Consider the following 12859-nt stretch of genomic DNA (forward strand, 5'->3'; position numbering starts at 1 on the left):
AGAGAGAGAGAGAGAGAGAGAGAGAGAGAGAGAGAGAGAGAGAGAGAGCGAGCAATGAACATGATGTTTGACCTTCTATAGGTTTAAGGATTGAAGCATTTTGTTTAGGTGCAAAGATTCTTTCTTCTATGGAATTAGGGTTTTAAGCATTGTTCCCTTCTCATGTTGACTAGCTATGAATTATATGAGATTGAAACTTTGGAGTTTCTAAAATGTATTTGGATGGGAACTTTTCCATATCTCCTATATTCTTGTCATGGTATTCTCTCTTCTCTATTCATTCAAATATTCATTTCTTGATGCACTATAGACCCTTTAATATTTGGCCTAAGTTTTCTCCATGACTTCTTACGTGTAATGGTCGTTTAGCCATGGAGCTTATTTTTCTGGCTAGATTTGTTTTTTTTTTTTAATAGAAGAAGAATCTATCTATTCTCCAATATTGTTTTGTTATTCAATAATGTTACTAGTTAGAATGATGGTTATGTGATCCTTGATAAATCACATTTCTTACTTTGGTCTATTAAGGGATCCTACATACCATACTTATTATTTATTTCCTCAAGTGAGTTTCAATTGTGTTATATGGTTGTTGGTAATAATGAATGTTATGGGATCCATGTGAGAACCCATTCATTTTCATGTTGAGGCAACCTAGTAAAAACCACAGTTTTTTATTCTTGATGTTAAGGGATGCTTCTAAAACCATGTATATTTTCTTGTAAGAAATTGACTATTTATTTATGGGGCACTTGTCTTGTATGCTCTATTTTTAGGTTGTTATTTTGTTATTTTGTCATTTTGTGTTAGATTATTTTTTATAGAGCGATAGAGGAACATTGAGTAGTGTAACAATATTTTTTTATTGCCAATACATATTATTAGTTTAGTTTATATTTAATGCATTTTTATTTCAAGATACTCATTTGGGCCAAATAGAGATTCCAACTCTCATAGTTCTACAATTTCATGTTTGGGTTATTATTTTTGTGCACATTAGGATATGTACAATCACAAAATTTGGGTATTTTTTAAATAGAGGAAAATTTATGAAGAGTTATAGGGTTTAATCTATAGGGGAGGTTGTCATTGTAAATTAGAGCACTCTGCAAAAAGAAACAGGTCAAAAGGTTTCACAGTTTGAAAGTTACTATAGCTTTTAAGTTGCCTAGAGATGTTCTAAGAATACTTCAAAGCATAGATTGAAGCACTAAATGGTCTTGTACAAGACCAAAAAATATGTGGTGGAAAAATGGCTCACATGCTTAGAGATAACTCAAATATATTTATGGAATGTAAATAGTTCATCAATAAGAGTGCATGATCAAAAGTTATGTGTCAAAGAAATTGGACTACCATTTTTGGAACTTTAAATTTTGCACTAACTTCTAATGTGTCTTCTAGAAACTTTTATGTTGTTGGTGGCTACCAAATTGAACAATATAAAATGTCTTCCTAACCCTAAACCTAATTAAATTTACTTAATTTTAATTCTTGTGATGTAAAGGAAGTTCTTGAGGAGTTTGGGAGAATGTATTGTGAGTAGGGCTTTTCTCCATAATTTTATAATTTTGCATGCCTATAGGGCATGTAGTTGACTCTCTTTTTTTTTGTAATGAATGTAATATCATATCATTTATTATATATGAGGTATACTTTCCTTTTCTATTTATTTTTTCCTAGGTTGTACCCTCATCAAGTGGTATCAAAGATGGACATCTTGAGTGTGTAGACAGATCATCAACTATGAGACAATTTACAACATGACTATGTGGTTGTGGTTTGTAAGAGAGTGAGAAAATTCCTCCATGAAGGGCATGTGGTGATAGATTCAGATGTGTGCCCCCTAAGGTTAGATCCCTATAGAGGTAAGTCCAATACCTAGAAGAGGAATGATTTTTTTTTGTAAGGGATTGAAGTGATGTGGAAAACTAAGAAAAATGAAATATTATATATGAAGGAGAAGAATAAGGAGAAGTTCTAAAATTAGAGGAGGAAAACATTTTTTCCAAGAAAATTCTAGGCTAGAGAAAATACCTAAATTTGAAGTTGATGTATTTTTAAGAAATGTAAACCTAGAGGAGTTGATCGAATGGCTAAATGAACTTGAGGAATATTTTGAATATGGGGATATTGAGAACCCTAATAGGGTTAAGTTTGTGAAGGCCATGCTAAAGGGTAACACCAAAATATAGTGGAAAAAGATCTGGTTAGAGAGGAATATAATAAGAAAGGAAAAAATAATAAGGTGGGATAACATGGAGGACAAACTAATGAAGTAGGTAATTCATGTTGACTACAAGATAGATTTTTTAGAAAGATGAAAGGGTTAAAGAAACTGAAAAAATATATCCAAGAAAACATATTGGAGTTATACGAAGTCTAGCTTATTAGGACAAGGAATGTATAAGCTAAAAAGTAGAAGGTGGAATAGGTGGTGGTAGGTCTTTTGGAGGTAGAGATAAGGACAAGAAGAATATTGAAGATGCAGGTATCAGTCAAAACTAGAGGAACAAGGGTTTCAACTACTTATGTGATCAAAGAACATAGAGGAAGTGGCAAAGGAAAAGGAAAAGGTCTATGAAGAAGTGGCTTCCAAGGTACCTATTTTCATTATGGAGAAGAAGGTCATCAAGGTTATGAGTTCCCTTAATTTAACTGAAGAGAAAATAGGAGAGTTGAAGTCTCACATGGATCATAATTCCAAGTCATCATATTCAAAGGATAAAAAAAGCTTGGCAAAATCATGGTTAAAGAATGAGTCATTCTAAGTGGTGAGAGTGACCATGGATAAATAAGAAGTTTATTTAATACCAGGTGCAAGTGTGAAGGAAAATGTGGTGATGTGGTTATTCATGGTGGGAGAACTGAAAACTTGATGTCAGAGGAGATAGTCATGACGTTAAAACTCAAGAGGGAAAGAAATTCAAACCTTTATTGCATTTCTTGGGTGTAGGATTAAAGTAAGGTTATGGTTAGTAAATAGTGTTTGGTGGAGTTTAAGATTATGAGCTTCCATGATGAGGTACTATGTGACATCATACTAATTGATGTATGTGATTTTTTATTGGGAAGGAAATGACAATATGATGAACATGTAGTACACAATGGTCATGAAAAAACCTATTCTCTTATGAAATATAGCATTCATCACAAGATAAAGCCCTTAATAAATGAAGATGAAAAGCTATGTAGTAGTTCTAGGGTATCCCTTGTTGATGGAAGGAAAACACTAGATGGAATGAAACATGACATGTATTTTGCTTTAATTCCTAGAGTGGGTAAAAAAGTGGAATGAAAGCATAACACATGTCATGTATCATATCATGGGGATAACATGATATTGAGTGTGTATGGGGATATCATATCTAATAATCTCCTAGAAGGGTTACCACAAGTATCAAAAATCAGTCATCATGTAGAATCAATAACTAGAGCTAATTTTCCTATCATGGCTTGTCATAGGATGACTCTTATTGAGACTAAGGAGTTTAATAGACAAGTTCAAAATTTTTTGAGGAAAGGTTTGATTCAAGATAGCTTGAGTCCATGTGTGTGTACCTACATTACTAGAACTAAAGGAGGATGGAAAGAGGAGGATGTGTATGTAGCCTTGGGATATAAACAAGTTAACAATCAAGTACTAGTTCTCTTTGCCACGGATGGATGATCTTGTGGACTACATGCATAGAGCTTAGTGCTTCATAAAGTTAGGCCTTAAGAGTGGCTATCGCTAGATACAAATAAGAGATAGAAATGAATGGAATATTTCTTTTGAGACCAAGGAGGGTCTATATAAGTGGTTAATCAAGCCCTTTGGACTGACCATGCACTAAAAATCTTCATAAAGCTTATGAATGAGGTACATATGAAATTTTTAGGAAAATTTATTATTGTCTATTTTGATTATATTTTTATTTTTAGTAAAGCTCTAGACAAAAATTTTCTACACATATTTACTGTCTTTGAGAGGTTTAGGGTAGAAAAAATGTCGATTAATTTGAGGAAGTGTATATTTGTAGAAAGGGAGTTAATCTATTTAGGGATTATTATATCATCTTATGGTCTAAATATGAAACTAGAGAAGGTTAAGGTCATCTTGGAATGGCCTACCCCAAGATGTACCAATGAGGTGAGATCTTTTTATGGTTTTCCTAGTTTGTACAAGAAGTTTGTTAGAAGTTTTAGTAGTATCTATGCACCTCTAGCTGAAATAATTAGGTGGAATAGAAATGAGTTTAAGTGGATTGTAAGAGCTACGAGGAGACTTTAATTGCTAAAGATGAAGGTGATAGAGAAACCCATGCAAGAAATCCTTGATTTTATTAAGGTGTTCTAGGTGAATTTTTATTGTAGTGGTCATGCCATTCTATTAAGCCAAGAAGGTAATCCTATTGCATATTTTAGTGAGAAATTGAAAAATGCAAGGAATAATTATTATGACCCGGAGTTATACTCAATAGTTTAGGTATTAAAGAAATGGATTCATTATTTCTTTCAAAAAGAATTATTTTTGTATATTGATCACCAAGCATTACAATACCTAAATAGTTGAGATAAATTAAATTAGAGATATTTGAAATGGCTAGAGCCCTTGAAAAACTACAGTTTTTTATTGAAACATATAACTATAAGATCTAATAGGATTGCAGATGCATTTCGTAGGAGACGATTATGACTAATAGAATTGTAGGTTGAAGTCGTTGGTTTTAATGAACTCAAGACTTTTTACCCTAAGTATCTTAATTTTGTAGAAGCTTCGAAGGCTTCCAAGGAACCTATTACCCTATATAGGACAAGGTAGCTAGACTACATGAACTAGGATGGTATTTTTTTTTAAGGAAGTCAATTTTACATTCCAAGGAGTTCCATGAGGGAGAACTTAATGAACAAGAAACATAGGGGATGAATGGAATGACACTTTGGTTTGGATGAGACTATTATCATTTTCAGTGAGCACTACTTTTGCCTATAGTTTTGATATAATGTGAAGAAGTCCTTGCATTGTTCTAGAGTGTTTTAGATAGCTAATGTGATGAAGAGCCACACCACTCTAACAACTCACAACCAAGAATGCAACAATATAGAGATAGAGATGACAAAAATGCTTCACAAAACATCCATTAATACTTGAAAATTCAGTACAAGAGCTTACACTTGAAAAGCTTCTATTTTCCGAACTTGATTACAAATGATAATAAGCCTTCCTTAAATAGGCACTTCTAACCCAAGACATTACAAACACAACCAATGTGGGATAAAAGGTAAATACAACTACCTTTAAATAAATATTAAATTCCCACCCAAATACAACTAAGCACCCAACAAATATTAAATACATGATTTATCCAAAACCTTATAGAATTTCCACCTACACACCTCGGTTAATGGAATGACAACTATTTTTATTATTTTCTATTTACGCCACCCATGCACCTTGAAAATAGAAATTCCTCTTTTCTCCTTTTTCCCTTATTTTATTTTTAAATTATTTTTTCTTCTATTTTCGTCACTTTCTCTCTCCTCCAGAATTTTTTTTTTTTTTTTTTTAAAAAAATTTTTACATTCAACATGTCTCCCCTTTATTTTGGATGCAAGATGCTCCTGCATCATAATGGAGTCAGACAAAATAAAACACTCTATCAACAATTACATGTTCCATCAAGGTCTTGGGTATGTGTAGGATCATGGTGTGCCAAAAAGTGGCAATCTAAAAAATCTATAGTTCTGAAATATCTCAAACCATTTCAAAATATATTTCAATTTTTTTTCCACACACCCTGATACTAAATGAAAAGAATTAATAGCTTAATAAGGTCTACTTTATCATTTGATACCAAACATATATGGTCAACTTTTAAAACATCCTAAAAATATGCTTTTGGCCTATTTTTATGTGATTTTTACTTGAAACATGTAGCTAACGACTTTTTTTCTACCAAAATTTGATGAAATGAAAAGAGTTTCTTAAGAATGTTCTTATCTTTCCATAAATGTAACGTTTGTCAAATTATGAGTTTAGTAAGTAATTATTACTTATTTTCTAATGGAGTAACATATAAAGTGCTGACTAACACACTGCTCGAAAAACAACTATAACTATCAAATGGTACAAAATTTCTTAAATCCAAAAGATGCATCACATTCTATATTTCTTCTACTATAAGGGAAAAAAATGAAAAAATTGATTTTGCAAAGTTTTGAATTAGTTAAGATGGTTAGACACGAGAGTTTTTTTATTTGAAAAATACTAAAGTCATAAATTAATTATTAATTATTTATTTAGAATAAAAATACCCAAAAATATGTCTCACATCCAGGCATGAGTCTACTACTTATATCTAGAATATTATTAAAAAATATTATCATTTGATTTTGATTAAAGTGGTCAGACATACGTCTACTTCTTATTTTTATTCTTAAATTTTTGTAATATTGCATTAAAATTCAAAATTTTGACCAATCAATTTTTATTTTTTTGAGATAATTCCTAGTATTTTAGAAAGTAGATTCGATTTTCTAGAGATTCTTTTCTCTCAACGTTTTGATATAAAGTTAATAACAAGCAGCAAATTGCACATCAAGTTGACATGACCCTGATTTTCTGATTTTTTATTGCCACTTAAGAGCATGGTTTGGTTGACCATGATCTTGCACATACCCTCTTAAGAAGACATAACTATGGATTTTATTCTTGGGTTTCTAAGGACATGATGAGGTAGTGATTTAGTATTTGTGGTGGTTGATAGATTTTCAAATATGTCTCATTTAATTATTTGTCACAAGATCCATGATGTCTTTTATATTGAATTTTTTTTTAAAGAGATGTCGTGCAACTACATGGTCTCCCAAAGAGTAGTGTTTCAAATAGATATAAAAATATTTTTTGGTATTTCTAGAGGACTTCATGGAAGAAGTTGAAGATAGAGTTGAAGTTAAGTTTTTCACAGCACCCATAGATTGATGGACAAACTAAAGTGGTCAATAGAAGCCTCGATAATTTTCAAAGGTGTTTAGTAGGGGATAAGCATAAGGGATCTGATATGATTCTACCACAAGCATAATTTTCTTACAATAATTTTGTGAATAGGAGTACTTATAGGTCACTATTGAAAATATTGAATTGGAGTATTCCAAGGAATTCAACAGAGTTGAGGAAGATGGAGCAAGGAGGGAGGACTAGTGCTGAGGCAAAAGACTTTATTGAACATGTCAAGAACCTATATGAGGAACTTTGTGAGAATATTATCAAAATGAACATGTAGTATAAGGTTAGACTACATAAAAATAGGTGACCTAAGGAGGTCCAAGATGGGTCTCTAGTTCTGGTGTACTTCAGAAAATAATGTTTTTTAGTGGGCACCTACAACAAGCTGAAGATGAAGAAATTTGGTCCTTATAAGATTTTGAAGAAATGTGACTTGTGGAATGCAAACAAGGTAGAGCTTTGAAATGGAATCTATATTTCTCCTATTTTACATATTTTAGACTTAACAAAATATCATGAAGATGGTGTAGAGGAGGAGTTGATACTTGGTCTATGTCCTATTATGAATTTTGAGAAGGAGGAGATTGAAGAAATCCTGGACAACCATGTGGGAAGGAGTAATAGAAACATACAATATTAGAACTACCTAAATAATTGGAAGGGATGACCAATGGAAGATTCAAACTAATTATCCAAGGTGGAGGTTTCCCATTTGGGTTTTCCTCATCTAGCTACAAAGTGACAAGGTCACTTTTCAATTTACCCTTAGTGTTTGATACGGATCCAGTGGTGTAAGGGTATCCTCTATTAACCAAAAATATGCTTAAAGTTAAAAAAAAAATTAGTGTGTTTTTATTTTTCTATACCCATTTTGGCTAATTAGATATTCCATCTCTTGCAATTACACTATTACTTTTCTAGGTTAGTGTTTTTCTGCACCTTCAGATACTTATAAATGTAGAATTTGGGTTCTTTTTATGAAAATTTAGAGAGTTTAAGTTGGAGGGAAGGTTTTATTTATAATTTTAATAAACCTATAAAAATAATCATGTTAAAATGTTTAACGATTCGAATGTTATTATAGTATTAATTTGTGTTAAGATGTCCTAAAAATGCTTCAAAGCCTAGTTTGATGTACTAAATTCCCTCGTATGCCTCCCAAAAAATTGCCGAACACACAAAGGGATCATATGAATATAGTTTTTTCATAGAGAATTGTGGAAATATAAAAAAATTTCAATTGGTGTCCCTCATCATAAGTTTTATCTCTTGAAAGTTGAACTACCAATTCTTGGAACCTTCTAATTTTGCACCTTTCTCTAATGTGTCTTTTGTAACCTTCTATTTTGGATGTGGTATCAAAATGATATTATTAGAAATTAATTTCCAATCCTAAACCAAATTTGGGTTACTTAAGGTCAATTCTTGCAATGTAAAGGAAATTTTCATGAAGTTTGGGAGAATGTACTATGAGAAGGTGTTTTCTCTAGAATTTGATAATGTTTTAAGAACATAGAGAGTTTAGCTGAGTGATTTTTTTTTTTTTTTGTAATGAACATAATATTATATTATCTATTATAATAAAAGTATCCTTTCTACTTGTGTTCATTTTATCTTGGGTTGTGCTATCATCATAGAACTAGATTAGTTGTAGTTGTTTCTTTTGTTGTCATAAATTCCTAATAAAATCTATTTGTAAATTTTTCATATATTTTGTAAATCATATTTTTATTCAATCATATAATATTTAGATTTAGTTTTTATTAATTCATTATTTTTCACTCTCATGATCATTTCACTATTAAAATATGAGATATACCCAATCTCACATTATATGTGTATGGTATAAAATGGTTATTAATTGTACACTCCCCTTTTAGACTTAAACTTTGGAAGGGGTCCTAAAATGTGACCCATTTTGAGATAAGGATTTCATTAGCACAAGATAAGTAGATTTAAGAGTGATCATTCAATATCTCATCCTAAAATAGATGTTGATTTTATGTTAGCTTGATATAATGTATAAGAATTTATAAATCAATAGAAGTGTGATCTATATGAAAATAAAGGAAATATAATTCATATGTAATAATAAAGATCTAAAATTATCATACATGTATTTTATCAAAGTAGGTTATATGTAGAAAATTTGACAAACATGTAGTCACCTATATGGATAGTACAGGGAGGAACTTCAAATACAAACAAACCTTATCAAACTTTACCAAAACTATAAACTTACAAAACTTTGGAAAGCTAAAAGGAAAAAAAAATTCTATCAAATTTTGAGTATTATCAAAATAAGATAAACCTAATTCACCTCATACTAGTATAGGGTATTTTCTGTTCAAACCTAATTCACCTTATACTAGTATAGGGTATTTTCTGTTCAAACTACACATGGGAGAGTTGTATTTGAAGGACTTAGTATTATGCATGATAGTCTACCTCTAGATCTATTGATCTATATCCAAATATCTACGAGTATGCACCTACACACAAGATAAATTTAAATTATTGGGTAAAATTTGTTTTCCTTGGTTAAGCCTCTATAAAGGAATTATTATTAAAATTAGACAAGTATGTAAAATAAGATAAATGAAATTGTTACCTTTCTTGTTAAACTTCATTTCATTAGGTTACAAATTCACACTTTCACTTTTGGTAATTGAACCTACATTAAGATGTGTATCTTGGTTTTTTTTCCTTCAAATGAATTGGTCTAGTTTTTAAATTCTATTTTTCCCATAAAAAAATTTGGGAAAATTGATGTATTCTCATTTCTTATTTTCATTAGGTTATTGTTTTTTCATTGTTAGCTTACATTTTTAATCATGAAAATCTTTCAGTGTATCTTTATCCTTCTCAATGTTCTTTTTCTTGCATCTCTTTATAACACTTATGATGTATATGAGAGCTTATATTATTTCATAGTATTTAGGGATATTTATACTCTCCTTGGTTATACAATTATGAGATTAACAAATACCTATTTTCCTCCTTTCAAGTACGTGGTTAGATTGTTATGTAGCTAGCTTCTTTTGTGGATCATGTGAGAATCTTAGTTGATGATTCTCCTCATCATCCTCCTAATCCTTTTCCTAACCATCTAAACTCTCCTTTTACTTATTCATCTTCTAGCACTTCTCAAGATTGTGTTCAAGCTCAAACATTAGTCCATGATGACGATGTTAAAGACTTATTTGATAAAACCTCTCCACCTCTTCATATTCATGATGATATTAAAGGGAAAAAAGAGAATTTTACACCCCCTATTAGTATCCCTTACACTAGATCATCTAATGATTGTAGTGAAAAATACCCTCCAATTGAAGATTTGAAAAGTAACTATACTAGAGGATATTACATGATTTATAAACAAGGTTATAAGGTATTGGGGATTGGTATTAATGAACATGGTCTTAAGTACTCTATTCGTATCCATTCTAACAAAAATCAACATGCTATAAGTTATTCTTCTTCTGAGGAAGTAAACCATATTCCCATGCAACCTCCTCTTCATCTTTTATTACCTACTCTCAACCATGATTATTCAAATAGTCATCATGATATAGTATTAAAGTTGTATATTCAAGTAGTTGTTGTTGATCTATAAAATTAGCATTCGTCTTCATGAATCTTTGCAAATTTTCTAACCCTTTCACTCTAATGATTCATACATGATTCCTAATTGTATAATTTAATATTTTTATGTAAGGGAGAAATATTCGTTAGGAATTATCTCCTATACATATTAGGTGTTACAATTTCTTCATAATTTAATTTAGCCTTTCATCTCACCTATTGGGATAAATTACATATTATCCTACATAATGAGCATGAAGAATATCTCAATAAGTTTCTTTTCCTTGTTCCTCACTTGGGGGACATGGATTTTTCTTTTCTTTCTTTTTAGGGATCTCTTCTTCCTCCTATATATAGGAATTTTTATCTACCAAATCTTATACATATAAGACAAGGTCATCCTCTTTCACCTTTTGTTGTAGGAATATTATTCTTCTATCCTTTGTCACTCCAATTCTTCTCTTTGTAATTGTTTTTCATTCTCCTTGTGCCTTCATGTAATTTAGTTTCCCTCCATGCATGTTTCTTGATAGTATTTCCTCATTGCATGATGATGTTATTCTTTTCTTCTTTGGGTAGATTATCTTTATATGTTACATCTCCTTTTACTATATGACTATTTATTCCTTTCTTCACTATGTTGCATGTTTTTTTAAGATGTTCTCTAGATGTTATAATGACATACTCTCATCTCTTTATTTTATTTTTCTATATATTTGAATTATTTTACGGTACATTATTATCTATAGGTATATATTATTTTGTTAGATGCATGACCATGCATTTTTCCTACTAAATGTATTTACATGTGTTGGATTTTAGTGCTTCATATTCAATAATCATCTATAGTCTACTTCACATGTGATATCTTTTCTAGCATCCTATGTTGTTCAATATTTATTATCCTATGACATTTCTTTCTTTGATTTCTATATTATGTTGCATTATTTCAAAATACTTCTTGTTGGATTTGAGATGTTTGTATTTTGTGAATTACTATCAATTTTTGTATATGACTCATCCTTATATTTTTCAATAATTTTCTATGTAATTTACTGTTAGAATCTGAAAAGATTAATAACCCAGAAAACTAGTGCAAAGAGTAAATATCTAAACTATGAATGCAAATGATACAAAATCAAAATAGCATCATAGAGTTAGTCTCCAAGAGAGTAATGCAAATGCTGGAAACAAAATAGCATTAAGAGGATGCAAAAATAAGAGATACAAATACAAGCCAGGTAGCATGCTTATATAGGCTAGGAAGAGGGAGGAGGTGGCAACACCAACCAATGAGGAGCAACCATCTATCGGACTAAAGATAGCAAAGTATCTTCCCAAGATAGCTAATGTATGCTCACATGTAGGAAGGTGACACCTCACAACCATTCACCTAATAAGACATGCTTTATTAACCTAAGCGAGATTATTAAAAGTGTAGGAAAAACCTAGCAAAATAGGAAAATTAAAAAACTACACTAACACCCCCCCATAAGCGAAGCTTAGGTGGATGTAGAAATGGGTCCCGGCAACGAGGCCATGTTAGGTACCCAAGTACAATGCAAGAAGATGCAACCTCTGAAAGTGGGAAAAGAGAGAAAACCACAAGGGAAAAACCCTACCCCAAAAAGAGGTAAGAACCTAGTGAAGAACTGAAGAAGTCTCCCGCTAGGGAAATTGTCCCCTAAAATAGGAACAAGGAGTGATCATGAAGAAGCAGCATCATTGAAGCATGAAGAACCGCAAAACTCTGTCAAAATGCTGATCTGTAGAACCCCCATGGAAATAGAAGGCACGAACCATCAACCAAAGGAACCTCCATGGAAATAGAAGGCACGAACCATCAACCAAAGGAACCTCCATGGAAATAGAAGGCACGAACCATCAACCAAAGGAACCTCCATGGAAATAGAAGGCACGAACCATCAACCAAAGGAACCTCCATGGAAATAGAAGGCACAAACCATCAACCAAAGGAATCTCCATGGAAATAGAAGGCACGAACCATCAACCAAAAGAACCTCCATGGAAATAGAAGGCACAAACCATCAACCAAAGAAGCATAGAACAACAATATAATCTCCCCTTAAGGTAGGTGAGGTGACAGGCAGCTGAAAAGATGGGCCAAAAAATCTCCTACAACACAGGAGCCAAACTCATCGAGAGTGAGGTACAAACACAAATAAAGGCATGTGTCGTCGACACTGCATGAGGAATTAGAGAAAGAGAGCCTATAAGCGGCAAACAACTATCCCCCCCATGGCACTTTATATAATAGTACGAGTA

Source organism: Cupressus sempervirens, chromosome 7, assembly GCF_028749045.1.
Source record: "Cupressus sempervirens isolate cs-2001-9-10 chromosome 7, ASM2874904v1, whole genome shotgun sequence".
Taxonomy (NCBI): Eukaryota; Viridiplantae; Streptophyta; class Pinopsida; order Cupressales; family Cupressaceae; genus Cupressus; species Cupressus sempervirens.